Genomic DNA, 13775 nt, shown 5'->3' on the forward strand with positions numbered 1-13775 from the left:
CTGGGTGGTACATTACATTTACATTTTAGTAATTTAGCAGACGCTCTTATCCAGAGCGACTTACATGAGCAATTAGGGTTAAGTGCCTTGCTCAAGGTCACATCTGCAGTTTTCTGTGGGAGTGAACTAGTAGACACAACATACACTGAGTGTACAAAACATTAAGGACACCTGCTCTTTCCATGACATAGACTGACCAGGTGAACCCAGGTGAAAGCTGTGATCCTTAAACATGTAGTTGTGGTGTATTTATTATGGATCCCCATTAGCTTTCAGCAGAAAACAAGAAACTGCAGTGGGCTAAGGAATGAAAACACTGGACACTGGAGAATTTGAAAAACATTGCCTGGTCTGATGAATCCCGGTTCCTGCTGTTTCATGCTGATGGGAGGACTAAGGTATGGAGAAAACCATGAGTCCATGCATCCATGCCGTGTGTCAGCATTGCAGGCTGGTGGTGGTGGTGTGGGGTGGGATTTCATGGCACACATTGGGCCCTTGATAAAAGTGGAGCAACATTTGAATGCCACAGGATATCTAAACATCGTTACCAATCAGGTGCATCCCTTCATGGCAGCAGTGGATCCATCTGCAAAATACACTGCTCAAAAAAATAAAGGGAACACTTAAACAACCCATCCTAGATCTGAATGAATGAAATCATCTTATTAAATACTTTTTTCTTTACATAGTTGAATGTGCTGACAACAAAATCACACAAATTATGAATGGAAATCAAATGTATCAACCCATGGAGGTCTGGATTTGGAGTCACCCTCAAAATTAAAGTGGAAAACCACACTACAGGCTGATCCAACTTTGATGTAATGTCCTTAAAACAAGTCAAAATGAGGCTCAGTAGTGTGTGTGGCCTCCACGTGCCTGTATCAATCAATTTTATTTTATATAGCCCTTCTTACATCAGCTAATATCTCGAAGTGCTGTACAGAAACCCAGCCTAAAACCCCAAACAGCTAGTAATGCAGGTGTAGAAGCACGGTGGCTAGGAAAAACTCCCTAGAAAGGCCAAAACCTAGGAAGAAACCTAGAGAGGAACCAGGCTATGAGGGGTGGCCAGTCCTCTTCTGGCTGTGCCGGGTGGAGATTATAACAGAACCATGCCAAGATGTTCAAAAATGTTCATAAGTGACAAGCATGGTCAAATAATAATCAGGAATAAATCTCAGTTGGCTTTTCATAGCCGATCATTAAGAGTTGAAAACAGCAGGTCTGGGACAGGTAGGGGTTCCATAACCGCAGGCAGAACAGTTGAAACTGGAATAGCAGCAAGGCCAGGCGGACTGGGGACAGCAAGGAGTCACCACGGCCGGTAGTCCCGACGTATGGTCCTAGGGCTCAGGTCTCTCAGTTGGCTTTTCATAGCCGATCATTAAGAGTTGAAAACAGCAGGTCTGGGACAGGTAGGGGTTTCGTAACCGCAGGCAGAACAGTTGAAACTGGAATAGCAGCAAGGCCAGGCGGACTGGGGACAGCAAGGTGTCAGCATGCCCGGTAGTCCTGACGTATGGTCCTAGGGCTCAGGTTCTCAGAGAGAAAGAGAGAACGAGAGAATTAGAGAGAGCATACTTAAATTCACACAGGACACTGGATAAGACAGGAGAAGTACTCCAGGTATAACCAACTAACCCCAGCCCCCGACACATAAACTACTGCAGCATAAATACTGGAGGCTGAGACAGGAGCGGTCCGGAGACACTGTGGCCCCATCCGAAGAAACCCCGGACAGGGCCAAACAGGAAGGATATAACCCCACCCACTCTGCCAAAGCACAGCCCCCGCACCACCAGAGGGATATCCTCAACCACCAACTTACAATCCTGAGACAAGGCCGAGTATAGCCCACAGAGGTCTCCACCACAGCACAAACCAAGGGGGGCGCCAACCCAGACAGGAAGATCACGTCAGTAACTCAACCCACTCAAGTGACGCACCCCTCCTAGGGACGGCATGAAAGAGCACCAGCAAGCCAGTGACTCAGCCCTGTAACAGGGTTAGAGGCAGAGAACCCCAGTGGAGAGAGGGGAACCGGCCTGGCAGAGACAGCAAGGGCTGTTCGTTGCTCCAGAGCCTTTCCGTTCACCTTCACACTCCTGGGCCAGACTACACTCAATCATATGACCTACTGAAGAGATAAGTCTTCAGTAAAGACTTAAAGGTTGAGACCGAGTCTGCGTCTCTCACATGGGTAGGCAAACTGTTCCATTAAAATGGAGATCTATAGGAGAAAGCCCTGCCTCCCGCTGTTTGCTTAGAAATTCTAGGGACAATTAGGAGGCCTGCGTCTTGTGACCGTAGCGTACGTATTGGTATGTACGGCAGGACCAACTCGGAAAGATAGGTAGGAGCAAGCCCATGTAACGCTTTATAGGTTAACAGTAAAACCTTGAAATCAGCCCTTGCCTTAACAGGAAGCCAGTGTAGGGAAGCTAGCACTGGAGTAATATGATCAAATTTATTGGTTCTAGTCAGGATTCTAGCAGCCGTATTTAGCACTAACTGAAGTTTATTTAGTGCTTTATCCGGGTAGCGGGAAAGTAGAGCATTGCAGTAGTCTAACCTAGAAGTAACAAATGCATGGATTAATTTTTCTGCATCATTTTTGGACAGAAAATTTCTGATTTTTGCAATGTTACGTAGATGGAAAAAAGCTGTCCTTGAAACAGTCTTGATATGTTCGTCAAAAGAGAGATCAGGGTCAAGAGTAACGCCGAGGTCCTTCACAGTTTTATTTGAGACGACTTTACAACCATCAAGATGAATTGTCAGATTTAACAGAAGATCTCTTTGTTTCTTGGGACCTAGAACAAGCATCTCTGTTTTGTCCGAGTTTAAAAGTAGAAAGTTTTCAGCCATCCACTTCCTTATGTCTGAAACACAGGCTTCTAGCGAGGGCAATTTTGGGGCTTCACCATGTTTCATTGAAATGTACAGCTGTGTGTCATCCGCATAGCAGTGAAAGTTAACATTATGTTTTCGAATAACATCCCCAAGAGGTAAAATATATAGTGAAAACAATAGTGGTCCTAAAACGGAACCTTGAGGAACACCGAAATGTACAGTAGATTTGTCGGAGGACAGACCATTCACAGAGACAAACTGATATCTTTCCGACAGGTAAGATCTAAACCAGGCCAGAACTTGTCCGTGTAGACCAATTTGGGTTTCCAGTCTCACCAAAAGAATGTGGTGATCGATAGTGTCAAAGGCAGCACTAAGGTCTAGTAGCACGAGGACAGATGCAGAGCCTCGGTCTGACGCCATTAAAAGGTCATTTACCACCTTCACAAGTGCAGTCTCAGTGCTATGATGGGGTCTAAAACCAGACTGAAGCATTTCGTATACATTGTTTGTCTTCAGAAAGGCAGTGAGTTGCTGCGCAACGCCTGGGCATGCTCCTGATGAGGTGGCGGATGGTCTCCTGAGGGATCTCCTCCCAGACCTGGACTAAAGCATCCGCCAACTCCTGGACAGTCTGTGGTGCAACGTGGCGTTGGTGGATGGAGCGAGACATGATGTCCCAGATGTGCTCAATTGGATTCAGGTCTGGGGAACGGGCGGGCCAGTCCATAGCATCAATGCCTTCCTCTTGCAGGAACTGCTGACACACTCCAGCCACATGAGGTCTAGCATTGTCTTGCATTAGGAGGAACCCAGGGCCAACCGCACCAGCATATGGTCTCACAAGGGGTCTGAGGATCTAATCTCGTTACCTAATGGCAGTCAGGCTACCTCTGGCGAGTACATGGAGGGCTGTGCGGCCCCCCAAAGAAATGCCACCCCACACCATGACTGGCCCACCGGTCATCCTGGAGGATGTTGCAGGCAGCAGCACGTTCTCCACGGCGTCTCCAGTCTCTGTCACATCTGTCACGTGCTCAGTGTGAACCTGCTTTCATCTGTGAAGAGCACAGGGCGCCAGTGGCGAATTTGCCAATCTTGGTGTTCTCTGGCAAATGCCAAACGTCCTGCACGGTGTTGGGCTGTAAGCACAACCCCCACCTGTGGACGTCGGGCCCTCATACCACCCTCATGGAGTCTGTTTCTGACCGTTTGAGCAGACACATGCACATTTGTGGCCTGCTGGAGGTCATTTTGCAGGGCTCTGGCAGTGCTCCTCCTGCTCCTCCTTGCAAAAAGGCGGAGGTAGCGGTCCTGCTGCTGGGTTGTTGCCCTCCTACGGCCTCCTCCACGTCTCCTGATGTACTGGCCTGTCTCCTGGTAGCGCCTCCATGCTCTGGACACTACGCTGACAGACACAGCAAACCTTCTTGCCACAGCTCGCATTGATGTGCCATCCTGGATGAGCTGCACTACCTGAGCCACTTGTGTGGGTTGTAGACTCCGTCTCATGCTACCACTAGAGTGAAAGCACCGCCAGCATTCAAAAGTGACCAAAACATCAGCCAGGAAGCATAGGAACTGAGAAGTGGTCTGTGGTCACCACCTGCAGAACCACTTCTTTATTGGGGGTGTCTTGCTAATTGCCTATAATTTCCACCTGTTGTTTATTCCATTTGCACAACAGCATGTGAAATGTATTGTCAATCAGTGTTGCTTCCTAAGTGGACAGTTTGATTTCACAGATGTGTGATTGACTTGGAGTTACATTGTGTTGTTTAAGTGTTCCCTTTATTTTTTCGAGCAGTGTAGATTTTTTCAGCAGGATTATGCCCCATGCAATAAGCCTTGTCCAGGAATGGTTCCAAGAACATGACAGTGAATTCAGCTTACTGCAGTGGCCTGCCGAGTCACCAGATCTCAATCCAATTGTGCATCTGTGGGAGGAGATGGAACGAGCTATTCGGAGTAGAGATCCACTCCCAGCCAACCTGACACAACTGTGGGAAGCATTGCAGTCAACATGGGCCAGCATCCCTGTGGAACGCTCTCAACACCTTGGAGAGTCCATGCCCCGACGAATTGAGGCTATTCTGAGGACAAGGGGGGGTGCAACTCAATATTAGGAAGGTGTTCCTAATGTTTTGTACACTCAGTGTATATCAGATAAAGATGGTGTGATGATCAGTTTTCAGCATTAGTTTGGGTGGATTATTTTATATTACTAAACAACTTTTATTAATTATAAAAAGGCTATGAATCGACTACTTGTGTTTTATAAATTCTCTTTTAAAATTAGATTCATTATTTTATTCATTGATTATGAATGTATTTGGATAACTGTATTGAAGTTAATTGATCTGGCGGCATGTAGCCTAGCGGTTAAGAGTGTTGGGCCAGTAACTGAAAGGTCGCTGGTTTTCAATCCTGAGCCAACATAGTGAAAAATCTGTCGTTGTTCCCTTGATCAAGGCAATTAACCCTAATTGGTTCTGTAAGTTGCTCTGGATAAGAGCATCTGCTAAATGACTCAAATGTAATGAAAAATACTGTTTGTACATTAATTTGATCTGGGCAACATCTTTTTGTGTATAATTAAATGAAACAAACTGTTTTAAATCAAATAGTTAGTGTCTATATATGAACCAAATGTTATCCCATTCACATTCTCTCAAACAAATGACCTATACTGTATATACAAGACACAACATTACCTCTTTGTTTACCCTGGACAGAGGGACAGGGCCATAGTAGGCTAGACTATGTAGCTGCTGTTGTTAGTAGCCTGCAGTTTCCATGCAATACAGCAGGTCAGATCGCTAGTGTTTAGGTGTATAGGCTTCTACATTTAAGAGTTTTTGCTTGTGTCTGTCGGGAGTGATGTGTTATCAGGCTTGCTAAATAACTACCGGAGGGAAGAGCGCTCCTTGAGCTTTGTGCCCGGTCCGCGTGACATGATCGAGAGACGCAAAGAGCCAGCATTAGCACTCTGATGTGAAGGACAGCTCTTACAAAAATGTACCATCGTAGTACAATGAACAACAAAATTCCAAGGTACTATAACGTTTTTTGGGTCACTACCATGTCAGGGAAATACCATGGTATTTTCCTGCAATGGTACTGAACAAAAAACACAGATTTTTGTAAAAAATGATACTAGGCCAAGAAACATGGAGAGAAGAAACTGCCAGATGTGTCATAATAGGACACACATTTGATATGGAACATTGGATACATTCAGCAGGGTGGGAAAAAACACAGTCAAACACATTTTAAATGTATTGTCGGAAGGGCTGTGGTCACCATTCATGTAATACATTAAATATATACATCAGACGGTATTGGGGAGCTATTTCATAGGGTGTTCACAGGTACATTATTTTCCCATTTCAATCTTATACCAACCAGATTGAATTTACAATATAGGGGGGTTGGCAACTAGGTTTGGCCTCCAGTCAATGTGTTGCTGAGCTTGTAGCTAGTCTGCGGGCCAGAACATAATTAGCCTATTAACAAATAGCCTATAGCTGCCCAATTCATAGTCCTACACAGTGAAGCTACACTACACATTTAACACGTGGTTAGTGGGCTAATCAATTCAATGACCATAACATAATAATGTCCATCTGATTACAGTGGTAAAATCACCAATGTCTGTATTAATAGTCCTACCTGTTCTATTAAAATATATTCATTGTATTTCTCCAGTATCAAACCAGTGTGTCTTGTTTGCAACGAAACTGTCGCTGTTTGGGAAGAGTTCAATCTGAGATGTTATTATGAATCTAAGCATGGTACTTTCAGAAGTAGATTCAGAAGTCCGACGCAGAAAGGAAGGTAGGCCTAAGGAGTGAACACCCTGTGTGTTTTACAGTGGCCATTTTATTATGTACATATTGTATTATTATTGAACCTTTATTTAACTAGGCGGTTCTTATCGAATTACACAAATCCACAAGGAGTCAGTAGAAACCATATTTAATAAGAGCGTCTGCTAAATGACTCAAATGTAAATGTAAATATGTGTACATGTGTGTTTTTGCCCTCACATACCTTATTCCATTCAAAGGCTGGAGTTGCTTAGTTGAGTCCACTGTGTGAGTGTTAGGGCAAAAACTAAAAAGTGCACCCCTTTGTTTCCCCTGGACCAGGATTGGGAAACACTGTAGTACATTGGAACAAGTGTGTTGATGCAAATTGTATGCAATTATCATTTTCCTCATTTGCATCATCACACTTGTTTCTCTGTACTGAAATCTTGAAAACTGAATTGCTAACATGCAACATTTTTGCCGTTGTATTAACAGTGGACTAATGAACAAAATACAACATTATAGTTTTTTTTTTTTTACATCCCTTTCATAGCACCTACCACTCCATTAAAGGAGTCGTTCACTATTTTACAACTTTAAGTCCTATATGTAAGGTTTATATACAGGGGACATCGGTGTGTACTCAAGATTCGAAGGTATGTACTCAGGAGAAGAATCTCTGATTTTAGCAGCGCCATTTTTACACCTTCGCGACATTGAACTGTGGTTCTTCAATGTTTTCCTGCCCGTCGAACGGATAAAACATTTGTGGATCTTTAGAAAATGTCTCCTGTATCTGCGTTTCCATCATGTTGCAATGATTTCTTTGCTAAATGTTTTTTTGTCAAATAAACCTAGGCCAATGGAAACCTGTCTACTGATGCCATCTCTAGATCCTGCAATGCAAACTAGGCTCCACTGTCACAATCAGGACTAGGTGACTATAGGTTTAGAATCAGTGTGGAAGGAGAGAGGCAGGCTGGGTTTGTCCTCACTGTTAATCTGTCAACTCTGGATAGGATCCCAGTCCTAAATAGAAGTCTGTATGAACACATTTGGAACAATGGCTGCCTAATATGCTGTGGTCCTTACTAACACAATAGGAAAGGTAGTGGTTGATGTCTCCCGAGTGGCGCAGTGGTCTAAGGCACTGCATCGCAGTGCTAGCTGTGCCACTAGAGATCCTGGTTCGAATCCAGGCTCTGTCGTAGCCGGCCGTGACCGGGAGACCCATGGGGCGATGCACAATTGGCCCAGCGTCGTCCAGGGTAGGGGAGGGAATGGCAGGCAGGGATGTTGGTAGAGCATGGCGTTTGCAACGGCAGGTTTGTGGGTTCGATTCCCGCGGGGGGCCAGTATGAAAAAAATATAAATAAATATGTATGCACTAACTGTAAGTCGCTCTGGATAAGAGTGTCTGCTAAATGACTAAAATGTAAAAAAATGTGGGCCATCACATGTGAGTACTCAGGTCTTTCATTCTGAGCATTCATATCAATGACTCACCCTCAAATGGACCATCAATACCAGAGTTCTACTATATCAATCAATCAATCAATTTTATTTTATATAGCCCTTCTTACATCAGCTAATATCTCGAAGTGCTGTACAGAAACCCAGCCTAAAACCCCAAACAGCTAGTAATGCAGGTGTAGAAGCACGGTGGCTAGGAAAAACTCCCTAGAAAGGCAAAACCTAGGAAGAAACCTAGAGAGGAACCAGGCTATGAGGGGTGGCCAGTCCTCTTCTGGCTGTGCCGGGTGGAGATTATAACAGAACCATGCCAAGATGTTCAAAAATGTTCATAAGTGACAAGCATGGTCAAATAATAATCAGGAATAAATCTCAGTTGGCTTTTCATAGCCGATCATTAGAGTTTAAAACAGCAGGTCTGGGACAGGTAGGGGTTCCATAACCGCAGGCAGAACAGTTTAAACTGGAATAGCAGCAAGGCCAGGCGGACTGGGGACAGCAAGGAGTCACCACGGCCGGTAGTCCCGACGTATGGTCCTAGGGCTCAGGTCTCTCAGTTGGCTTTTCATAGCCGATCATTTAGAGTTGAAAACAGCAGGTCTGGGACAGGTAGGGGTTTCGTAGCCGCAGGCAGAACAGTTGAAACTGGAATAGCAGCAAGGCCAGGCGGACTGGGGACAGCAAGGTGTCATCATGCCCGGTAGTCCTGACGTATGGTCCTAGGGCTCAGGTTCTCAGAGAGAAAGAGAGAACGAGAGAATTAGAGAGAGCATACTTAAATTCACACAGGACACTGGATAAGACAGGAGAAGTACTCCAGGTATAACCAACTAACCCCAGCCCCCCGACACATAAACTACTGCAGCATAAATACTGGAGGCTGAGACAGGAGCGGTCCGGAGACACTGTGGCCCCATCCGAAGAAACCCCGGACAGGGCCAAACAGGAAGGATATAACCCCACCCACTCCGCCAAAGCACAGCCCCCGCACCACTAGAGGGATATCCCCAACCACCAACTTACAATCCTGAGACAAGGCCGAGTATAGCCCACAGAGGTCTCCACCACAGCACAAACCAAGGGGGGGGCGCCAACCCAGACAGGAAGATCACGTCAGTAACTCAACCCACTCAAGTGACGCACCCCTCCCAGGGACGGCATGAAAGAGCACCAGCAAGCCAGTGACTCAGCCCCTGCAACAGGGTTAGAGGCAGAGAACCCCAGTGGAGAGGGGAACCGGCCCGGCAGAGACAGCAAGGGCTGTTCGTTGCTCCAGCCTTTCCGTTCACCTTCACACTCCTGGGCCAGACTACACTCAATCATATGACCTACTGAAGAGATAAGTCTTCAGTAAAGACTTAAAGGTTGAGACCGAGTCTGCGTCTCTCACATGGGTAGGCAGACTGTTCCATAAAAATGGAGATCTATAGGAGAAAGCCCTGCCTCCCGCTGTTTGCTTAGAAATTCTAGGGACAATTAGGAGGCCTGCGTCTTGTGACCGTAGCGTACGTATTGGTATGTACGGCAGGACCAACTCGGAAAGATAGGTAGGAGCAAGCCCATGTAACGCTTTATAGGTTAACAGTAAAACCTTGAAATCAGCCCTTGCCTTAACAGGAAGCCAGTGTAGGGAAGCTAGCACTGGAGTAATATGATCAAATTTCTTGGTTCTAGTCAGGATTCTAGCAGCCGTATTTAGCACTAACTGAAGTTTATTTAGTGCTTTATCCGGGTAGCCGGAAAATAGAGCATTGCAGTAGTCTAATCTAGAAGTAACAAATGCATGGATTAATTTTTCTGCATCATTTTTGGACAGAAAATTTCTGATTTTTGCAATGTTACGTAGATGGAAAAAAGCTGTCCTTGAAACAGTCTTGATATGTTCGTCAAAAGAGAGATCAGGGTCAAGAGTAACGCCTAGGTCCTTCACAGTTTTATTTGAGACGACTTTACAACCATCAAGATGAATTGTCAGATTTAACAGAAGATCTCTTTGTTTCTTGGGACCTAGAACAAGCATCTCTGTTTTGTCCGAGTTTAAAAGTAAAAAGTTTTCAGCCATCCACTTCCTTATGTCTGAAACACAGGCTTCTAGCGAGGGCAATTTTGGGGCTTCACCATGCTTCATTGAAATGTACAGCTGTGTGTCATCCGCATAGCAGTGAAAGTTAACATTATGTTTTCGAATAACATCCCCAAGAGGTAAAATATATAGTGAAAACAATAGTGGTCCTAAAACGGAACCTTGGGGAACACCGAAATGTACAGTTGATTTGTCGGAGGACAGACCATTCACAGAGACAAACTGATATCTTTCCGACAGGTAGGATCTAAACCAGGCCAGAACTTGTCCGTGTAGACCAATTTGGGTTTCCAGTCTCTCCAAAAGAATGTGGTGATCGATGGTGTCAAAGGCAGCACTAAGGTCTAGTAGCACGAGGACAGATGCAGAGCCTCGGTCTGACGCCATTAAAAGGTCATTTACCACCTTCACAAGTGCAGTCTCAGTGCTATGATGGGGTCTAAAACCAGACTGAAGCATTTCGTATACATTGTTTGTCTTCAGAAAGGCAGTGAGTTGCTGCGCAACAGCTTTTTCTAAAATTTTTGAGAGGAATGGAAGATTCGATATAGGCCGATAGTTTTTTATATTTTCCGGGTCAAGGTTTGGCTTTTTCAAGAGAGGCTTTATCACTGCCACTTTTAGTGAGTTTGGTACACATCCGGTGGATAGAGAGCTGTTTATTATGTTCAACATAGGAGGGCCAAGCACAGGAAGCAGCTCCTTCAGCAGTTTAGTAGGAATAGGATCCAGTATGCAGCTTGAAGGTTTAGAGGCCATGATTATTTTCATCATTGTGTCAAGAGATATAGTACTAAAACACTTAAGTGTCTCTCCCGATCCCAGGCCCTCGCAGAGCTGTGCAGATCCAGGACAGCTAAGCCCTGGAGGAATACGCAGATTCAAAGAGGAGTCCGTAATTTGCTTTCTAATGGTCATGATCTTTTCCTCAAAGAAGTTCATGAATTTATCACTGCTGAAGTGAAAACCATCCTCTCTTGGGGAATGCTGCTTTTTAGTTAGCTTTGCAACAGTATCAAAAAGAAATTTTGGATTGTTCTTATTTTCCTCGATTAATTTGGAAAAGTAGGATGATCGAGCAGCAGTGAGGGCTCTTCGGTACTGCACGGTACTGTCTTTCCAAGCTAGTCGGAAGACTTCCAGTTTGGTGTGGCGCCATTTCCGTTCCAATTTCCTGGAAGCTTGCTTCAAAGCTCGGGTATTTTCTGTATACCAGGGAGCTAGTTTCTTATGACAAATGTTTTTCGTTTTTAGGGGTGCAACTGCATCTAGGGTATTGCGCAAGGTTAAATTGAGTTCCTCAGTTAAGTGGTTAACTGATTTTTGTCCTCTGACGTCCTTGGGTAGGCAGAAGGAGTCTGGAAGGGCATCAATGAATTTTTGTGTTGTCTGAGAATTTATAGCACGACTTTTGATGCTCCTTGGTTGGGGTCTGAGCAGATTATTTGTTGCGATTGCAAACGTAATAAAATGGTGGTCCGATAGTCCAGGATTTTGTGGAAAAACATTAAGATCTACAACATTTATTCCATGGGACAAAACTAGGTCCAGAGTATGACTGTGGCAGTGAGTAGGTCCAGAGACATGTTGGACAAAACCCACTGAGTCGATAATGGCTCCGAAAGACTTTTGGAGTGGGTCTGTGGACTTCTCCATGTGAATATTAAAATCACCAAAAATTAGAATATGATCTGCTATGACTACAAGGTCTGATAGGAATTCAGGAAACTCAGAGAGGAACGCTGTATATGGCCCAGGAGGCCTGTAAACAGTAGCTATAAAAAGTGATTGAGTAGGCTGCATAGATTTCATGACTAGAAGCTCGAAAGATGAAAACGTCATTTTTTTTTTGTAAATTGAAATTTGCTATCGTAAATGTTAGCAACACCTCCGCCTTTGCGGGATGCACGGGGAATATGGTCACTAGTGTAACCAGGAGGTGAGGCCTCATTTAACACAGCAAATTCATCAGGCTTAAGCCATGTTTCAGTCAGGCCAATCACATCAAGATTATGATCAGTGATTAGTTCATTGACTATGACTGCCTTTGAAGTGAGGGATCTAACATTAAGTAACCCTATTTTGAGATGTGAGGTATCACGATCTCTTTCAATAATGGCAGGAATGGAGGAGGTCTTTATCCTAATAAGATTGCTAGGGTGAACACCACCATGTTTAGTTTTGCCCAACCTAGGTCGAGGCACAGACACAGTCTCAATGGGTATGGCTGAGCTGACTACACTGACTATGCTATTGGCAGACTCCACTAAGCTGGCAGGTTGGCTAACAGCCTGCTGCCTGGCCTGCACCCTATTTCACTGTGGGGCTAGAGGAGTTAGAGCCCTATCTATGTTGGTAGATAAGAGGAGAGCACCCCTCCAGTTAGGATGGAGTCCGTCACTCCTCAGCAGGTCAGGCTTGATCCTGTTTGTGGGTGAGTCCCAGAAAGAGGGCCAATTATCCACAAATGTTATCTTTTGGGAGGGGCAGAAAACAGTTTTCAACCAGCGATTGAGTGCTGAGACTCTGCTGTAGAGCTCGTCACTTCCCCTAACTGGGAGGGGGGCCAGAGACAATTACTCGATGCCGACACATCTTTCTAGCTGATTTACACGCTGAAGCTATGTTGCACTTGGTGACCTCTGACTGTTTCATCCTAACATCGTTGGTGCCGACGTGGATAACAATATCTCTATACTCTCTACACTTGCCAGTTTTAGCTTTAGCCAGCACCATCTTTAGATTAGCCTTAACGTCGGTAGCCCTGCCCCCTGGTAAACAGTGTATGATCGCTGGGTGATTCGTTTTAAGTCTAATACTGCGGGTAATGGAGTCGCCAATGACTAGGGTTTTCAATTTGTCAGAGCTAATGGTGGGAGCCTTCGGAGTCTCAGACCCCGTAACGGGAGGAGTAGAGACTAGAGAAGACTCAGACTCAGACTCCGACTCGCTACATAATGGGGAAAACCGGTTGAAGGTTTCTGTCGGCTGAATGAGCGACACCGGTTGAGCATTCCAACAGTATTTCCCTCCAGAAGCCATGAGAAAGTTGTCCGGCTGCGGGGACTGTGCGGGGGGATTTATACTAACATTACTGTCTGTACTTACTGGTGGCACAGACGCTGTTTCTTCCTTTCCTACACTGATATTACCCTTGCCTAACGATTGCGTCTGAAGCTGGGCTTGTAGCACAGCTATTCTCGCCGTAAGGCGAGAATTCTCCTGTATATTATGAGTACAGCGACTGCAATTAGAAGACATCATGTTAATGTTACTACTTAGCTTCGGCTGTTGAAGATGTTGATGAACCATGTCCAGATAAAGCGTCCGGAGTGAAAAAGTTGAATAAGGGAAAAAAGTTGCGATGGAAAAAAGGAAAATAACGTAAAGTTGGCAGCTAAAACGCACAGGAAAATGACTCTTCTGTCTCGGGATAAACGTCCGGGGTGAAAAAGTTTAACGAAAAAAGATGAGTGAGGACAAAACTAAAAAGTTGGTAAATTTGTTGAACACAGAGATTGATTAAACGTTTATTAAAAGTAAAACGT

Source organism: Coregonus clupeaformis, unplaced genomic scaffold, assembly GCF_020615455.1.
Source record: "Coregonus clupeaformis isolate EN_2021a unplaced genomic scaffold, ASM2061545v1 scaf2519, whole genome shotgun sequence".
NCBI classification, from domain to species: domain Eukaryota; kingdom Metazoa; phylum Chordata; class Actinopteri; order Salmoniformes; family Salmonidae; genus Coregonus; species Coregonus clupeaformis.